Source organism: Artibeus jamaicensis, unplaced genomic scaffold (genome assembly GCF_021234435.1).
Source record: "Artibeus jamaicensis isolate MK-2021 breed Jamaican fruit bat unplaced genomic scaffold, CSHL_Jam_final scaffold_916, whole genome shotgun sequence".
Taxonomy (NCBI): Eukaryota; Metazoa; Chordata; class Mammalia; order Chiroptera; family Phyllostomidae; genus Artibeus; species Artibeus jamaicensis.
In genome coordinates this window covers 49,255,913-49,263,539 of record NW_026522059.1, presented here as the reverse complement: position 1 = coordinate 49,263,539, position 7,627 = coordinate 49,255,913, and the positions used below count along the sequence as shown (strand labels likewise).

Genomic DNA, 7,627 nt, shown 5'->3' with positions numbered 1-7,627 from the left:
CCCAAACTTTGGCAATAGCACTAAAACATTTTATAAGCAAATGTTCTTATTAAAGCTAATCTAGAAACATCTCTAAAATTATCATAAATATTTCAGGCTCTAGAATTATATGTCCCTAGTTGAAAATACTGATTTCACTAATTATTAGGTATGGGTCAAGGCGGAAACTACTTAAAACATCTGGTCATCAGTTTTCTCTGCTAAAGTAGTCAGCTCCTGTCTAATCAAATTTCCCTAAGTATTAAACAGGACAGTGTAGGTAAAACAATTAGAATATTGCCTGTAGGACTTCTGCTTTCCACCAAGATACAATAGCAAAGGCCAATTTGTTCTCCTGGCTGAAACAACCCCAAAAATAATAAAATATATGAATGAAAGATGTCCAAAACAGTGAGATCAGGCAACAAAGAATATAACTCCCAAAGACAGGGATCAAACCACAGGAGCCCTGATATTGCCCAGCTGACAACTCTGAGATGGCTCTTGGCTACAACTCAGAAGGGGTTTCCAGGCAGAGGTTGGCTGACACCTAAATCAAGAAAAAATGGAGATTCCATGGAAATAAGGAAAGGTAGCACAGCCAGAACTGGAGAGGAAAGAAAACACTGTAAATCTGCAAAAATCCCTTTCATTGTAATCACTTTAGTACTGATAACTGCAGTGTAGGTGGAGAAAATAGCACCTGCAAGCAATAGAAGTCAGAGTACCAACCTTTCACATAATGTTGAAAATTGTGTCTGTTCCCACCAGCCAGAGTGGAAAAAATTATGACTCACTGGACATTGGATAGAATACTCAGAATGGTTTTAACTTCACAATGGGAAGAAGTTGGTTTTGATAGGGTTTTAACTCCATGGCCCAAATAGAGTACTGCCTGGTCCCACCTACAGAATCTTAAAAGTGAGACATGAAAGGATCAGTATATTTCTAAGTAACAACTGGAACAAAGCTCAAGAATATCTATAAGACCCTGGTTACTGTGGCTCAGTGGATTGAGTGCTGGCCTGTGAAGCAAAGTGTCGCTGGTGTAATTTCCATTCAAAGCACATGCCTGGGTTGTGGGCCAGGGGTCCTAGTAGGGGGTATGCAAGAGGCAACCACATGGTGATATTTCTCTCCCTTCCCCTCTGTCTAAAAAATAAATAAATAAAATCTTAAAAAATAATATCTATAGGAGCTTACAATATTGAATACACAACAATATAAAATTCACAATGTCTAGCACACAATTAAAAATTGCCAAGCACAAAATGAAGCTGGAAAATATGAACCACAATGAGGATCAAAATCAATAAATCAAAACCAACAATGGACACAGATGTTAAAATTAGCAGAAAGCATTAAAACAGTTATTATAACTATATAATGTAACTTACTATAAAATGTTAAAAAAGATAGAGATATAGAAGATATAAAATATGATCCACATTAAACTTCTATAATTGAAAAGTGCAATGTCTGAAGTGAAAAAGATACTGGATGAAATTGATGGCAGAACAGACATTGTTGAAAAAAATTAGTGAACTTGAAAACATAGACATAAAAACAATCCTACATGAATCACAGGAAAAAAACCCTAATAATAAATAATGAACAGGGCATCACTGAGCTGTGGGGAAACATCTGAATGAAAGTCCCCAAAGTAAGAAGTGAGAATAGAAAAAAATTTGAAAAAATAACTGAAATTTTTCTAAATTTGATATAAACTATAAACTTACAGATTAAAGAAACACATCCACAACTCAAGCAATAAAAGAAACTAGAGCAAGACACATTATCAAGTTCTTCAAAAGCAATAATAAAGAGAGTATCTTTAAAGTAAATAAGAAGGACATAGAGGACCAAAGAGAAGTGTGATAGCAGATTTCTAGCCAAACCATCCAACAAGATAGAGGGAAGCAACCTATTTAAAATACAAAAGCAAAAACCTACTAACTTAGAATTCTATTCAGGGGAAAAGAGAATAAGCTTTCAACAATAAAGGTTAAGTAGAGACTTTTGAAGACCTACAAAACTGAAATAATTTATCACCAGCCAATTAGCACTACAAGAAATGATAAAGAAATATTTTCGGGCAGTCAGTTCATGGAGAGAACATCGACATCATAAATATTTATGGACCTAGTAAAAGAACTTCAACATAACACTAATAGAACTAGAGGCAAAAAAAAACCCCAAAACATAGGGCTACAAGATGATTTTATGAAAAAAATTAATAAATTAGACTTTATTAACATTAAAAACATTTTCTCTGAAAAATACACTGTTAAGAGAATCACAAATCAAGTCACAGAGTAGGAGAAAATACTTCCAAAACACATCTGATAAAATACTAAATATACAAAATACACAAAGAACTCTTAAAACTTAAAAATAAACAAATAACCCAATTTAAAAATGGGCAAAATAATTGAACCTTCCACCAAAGAAAATGTGCAGATGGCAAATAAGCATTAAAAAGATGTTTATTATCATTTTTTAGGAAAATCAAAACTAACACAAGAATGAGATAATCAAAATAGTTAAAACTGAAAAAAATAAAATTAATAATATCAGATTTTGGTGATGACATGGAGTGACAAGAAATCCAATTTATAAATGAGGGGAATACAAATAGTAAAGCTATACTTTGCAAGACAGTTTGGAAATTTCTTATAAAACTGAATGTGAACTTACCATATAATCCAACAGTTGCACTCCTACTGAATTAAAAATTTATGTTTCCCCAAAACTGCACATAAATGTTTTGTTTACAGAATTTTTCCATAATCACCAGAAATAGAAGCAACCAAGATGTTCTTCAGCCAATAAGTAGATAAACAAACTGTGGTACAAACATACAACTGAATATTATTCAGTGATAAAAAGTAATAATATATAAATTTAAAGAACACCATAGATGAAACTTAAGTACATACTGCTAAGTGAAAAACATCAGCTTGAAATTGCTATATACTTTGTGGTTTCACTTATATGAAATTCTGAATAAGGCAATCTTATGCAATTGGAAAACAAATCAGTAGATGCTAGGAGTTTGGGGAGGGGTAGATATGAAAGGTGAAGTACAGAAATATTACAAGGTGGAGAAGTATTCTATATACTACTGTATTGGTGTATATATATATACACCAATATATATATCAAAATTCACAGACTTGTACAGCACCAAGGGAAAACATTCATACATGCAAATTTTGGGACTATACCCCAAGAATGCTGAATCATCGATTCAGAAGAACCTATGCATCCTAATGTTCATAGCACCATTTTTATAATAGCCAACTGCTGGAAACAGCCTAAGTCCCCATCAGCAAATGAGTGGATCAAAAAACTATGGAACATTTACACATCGGAATATTTTCAGCAGAAAGAAAGAAGGAACGCCTACCCTTAGCTGAAGCATGAATGAAACTGGAGCACATTATGCTAAGTGAAGTAAGCCAGGGGGCAAAAGACAAACACCATATGATCTCATCTATAAGTGGCACCTAATCAAGAAAACAAGAAACTGAGCAAGACAGAACCAGAAACATGGAAATAAAGAACAAATTGACAGTGACCAGAGTGGAGGAGAGGTGGAGATAATGAAGGAAAGGAAGGGAAGGGGCAAGCAAAGGAATACGAATAGAGGACTCAGTGGCACAGACGATGGCCAGGGGATGGACTATTGGAGTGCAGGGGCACAGGGTAGGGATGAGCAATGGGGAAAAGGGCAGAACAATTGTAACTGAACAGTAATAAAAAATCTATTTAGAAGATCATGGAATCCAAAGATGAAATACACAATTGACAAAGGAATATGTTTTACAAATGTATGAAGCAACTCAGATAAAAGGAGTATAGGAAAAAGCAGTGCTCACCCAATTGTAGAAATGAATGAAGACTATAAAATAAAGGTAAAAAAAACTTCTTAGTTCTATAACTCAACTCTAGTCGATAAAGTTGTTCTCATAGGGGTTTGGGTTAACAACTCTGAAACCACTATACATGTATAGTGCAATTAGACAATTAAGTAAATGGGTGACAGATGGTGAAAGCCAGTTTTCTCACTGATGGAGTGGGAGGTTATGTTGAAAAGTAGAATATTCTGTATGGTAATAGATGGAAGTTTGAGATGTAAATATAGGCTCATGTTTAGCTTAAAAATATGCAGGTGGTCAGAAATATTTATAGATATGTGTGTGAACATGGATTAGTATACACTCATATTTTCTTGATCTGTCAACTGAGAGAGTTTAGAAGCAATAACATCCCAGTAGTATCATGCATACCTACCCCCCCAGATCTTGGTTTTAAATATCATTCTCAAAAAAAAGGAACCATAGATCATTAGAAATGGTTGATTCTAGACAGAGGGCAGAAATTATGCAATACAAGTTTGAAGCATCTTGTAGTGTGAGAAAGTAATGATGTACTAAATAATAATCACCACCACCACCACAAAACAAAATAAAACACAATGGCAGGATATGAAAAAAAGGAATATAGGAGCTAACTGAATAAGTTCCCAATGTTCAATGCCAAAACAATTTGAACAACAGAATAACCCAAAGTATAAAGCAAATATGTGTGACTCCATAATGATACAAATAAAGTATTTAATATATAAATAAATAGAGAACATATAAAACTATAGTAGAGAAGAATTCCAAACATTTATGTAGGCTTGTCCCTTTAAAAACTTGAACATACCTCTCCACTCTTTAAGTGTGGGCTTTATATAGTGATTTCCAAAAAACATAGTATTGAAAGACAGTGGTAGTGGTGGCAGAGTTCTTTAACTTGACAGTAAAAGAACCTAACAGATACATCAGCCAGGTGATCAAGTCAATGTCAGAAGTGATGTCATTTTGATAGTGAGTACCCTTAACATGATGTGATGAAAATGGCCTTTTACCTCTGTGACCTTTTGCCCCAAATTGATAACACTAATTATGATAAAAGACATGAAAAAATACAAAAAGAGGAACATTCCATAAAAATACCTGACCACTACTCCTAAAACGGTTAATTTTATAAAAAATAAGAGAAGTCTGAAAAACTGTCCTAGACAAAAGCATAAGGAGATATGATGTTGAAATGTGATATGATATTTTAAATGGGAGGACATAGGCAAAAACTAAAGACAAATAAAGTATGAACTTTAGTGAATAATGTAACAATATTGATATATTAAATGTGACAATAGTGTGGTGATTGTTAGAGAAGGGAGATTTAGGGGGACTAAATAGTAAGGGGCAAAATACAATAAAAATTTAATTTAAAATGTGCCAATATTATCAGTACAGGAAACTGAATGTGGGGTATACAGAAATCACCTGTACAATGTTTGCAACTTTTCTATAAATTTAAAACTATTCTAAAATAAAAAGCTTATGAAAAGAAGAATTAATTGTTTTAAATAGTGCTTGTCGACCAGAGGGGAGAAGGAAGGGAAGTTAAGGGGAAAAAAGGGGAGGGATTTGGAGGAACAAATAGGAAGGACACAGGGACGAGAACTAAGGGGGGTGGAAATGGGAGGGAGGTGGGGAGCAAGGGGCGGGGGAGGCTGGGATGGGAAAAATAGACAAAAAACTGTACTTGAAAAATAACTAAATAAAATTTAAAAAAAGAAAAAAAATAAATAGTGCTTGTCATGTTATTATGAATATCACTTAATTTTATCCACTATTATTTATTATCTATATAATTTATAAAGTCATTAATTAATTACTGTTTTTATTTATTTTTTATTTATTTTCCTGACAAAGATATTTCAATGTAGAAATCAACCTGTGAACATGACACTTGGGCGGTGGAATTCAGGATACAGATACAAGATAAGTATCAAACAATACACTTTTGGCTTAATGGGAAACAGAACAGCTGTGAGGTTGTGCTCAGCACCTGGTTCAGCAGAGAGAGAAGTGGGCGGGGGCTGAGCAGGATGCGAAGGATGGACCGTTATGCACAGGCTACTGCCCCTCGTGACAGGCTGCTTGGGAACCCGTGTGACCTGCGTTCCGGAACGTGGTGATGTTGGCCCGTCAGTGAACGCTGTGTTCATGTGCTTTAAGTACTGAAAACTAGATTCAAAGTCTGCTGGACAAGCTAATGCTACTATGAAGCCCTTATATTCAAAATATAGTTGAAATGTAGAAAGTCCAAGATAAAGCACGTGTTTCCATAATTACTTTCAGACACAGCTGAGACCATACTACCGGACACAACAGGCCCCGCCGGGCGAGGTTCATTCTGGTCACTGCACTTCGTACTTCCTGGTCATCAACTACACACATTTTATGCCCCAAAAGGAATCTATCAATCCAACAAAAATGGTTACACTTAATTTCTTTTAAAGATGAAGAAACTGAAGAATAGGCTTTTCTTGATATCTCATTTTCAAAGTACTGATACAAACTTACTAAAGAAATAATATTTTGCCCAGCATCAAAGAATCTGCAGAAAGTTTCTAAGAGAGCCAACTTTCATGCTCAATTTCCAAAAATAAAGGTTTGCTAACTGAAAGCATTTATATTCCTGGCTTTCTAAAGTAAACATTAAAAAACAAAGTAAAAAAATGACCTTTCAGCTTCTGAATAGCCCATTAAGTTATTATTACATGAAATATTTTCTGCCGTGACACTTTCTCAATTCAGGATATGTACTTCCTATGAACATGGTAAACAGGCTTCTTCTCAAACTATTCAGTCCCTTTCCATGGCAATACTGCAGGATTCCTTGGCTACCATGAGTCGCAGCGGAATTTCTCAATCTTCTTTACATCTTGAGCTTGGTCTGTTCTGTACACCAAACAAAGTTGTCTGTTACTTCCACACACAAACTCCCATCAGAATGTCTATATTTGAGAACCACACGTACATCCATCAGGTGGGCATGGTAGAGTTTCTTGGCCACGACTGAACTCCCAGGTCTGGTACTGTGGCATGGTGGGCCCTGGGCAGGACCTTGGGGAGGCAAAGCTGCAACCCGAGGCTGCATGATTTGGCCCACCTACTTCCTACGTCCCACCACTGCCAATCGATAGATACCACAGCACATACGACCAAAGAGGGTGGCCTATTTTTTATTGTTTTTCTGTTACAGTTGTCCCCATTTTCCCCCATTACCCTCCCCTGACCTTACCACCCCCGACCTTTCATTTTCTACCTTGACTTGACCCTACCCCTTCTTTCCGCCATAATCCCACCCCTCTCCACTCTGGTCACTGTCAATTTGTTCTTTATTTCCATGTATTTGGTTCTATTTTGCTTATTTGTTTGTTTTGTTGATTAGGTGTCACTTATAGGTGAGATCATATGGTATTTATCTTTCACTGACTGGCTTACTTCACTTAGCATAATGCTGTCCAGATTTGTCCATGCTACAGTTAGGGTAGGAGTTCTTTCTTTCTTTTGTGTGGTATTCCATTGTGTAAATGTACCACACTTTTTCATACACTCATTTTACTGATAGTCACTTAGGCTGTTTCCAGCACTTGGCTTCTATAAATAATGCTGTTATGAACATTGGAATGCATAGGGTTTTTTTAGATCGATGTCTCAGAATTCTAAGGCTATAATCCCAGCAGTGGAATTGCCAGGTCAAAAAGTTAGCTTTTTGAGGAAATTCCATATTGTTTTTCACA

The 7,627-nt window shown here is 35.5% G+C and overlaps 1 pseudogene; it reads right to left on the bottom strand.

Annotated features, from left to right (window-relative positions):
* Positions 1-6,686: 6,686 nt before the first annotated feature.
* On the bottom strand, positions 6,687-6,928 carry LOC119062752 (signal recognition particle 9 kDa protein-like; annotated as a pseudogene).
* Between the last annotated feature and the right edge of the window lie 699 nt (positions 6,929-7,627).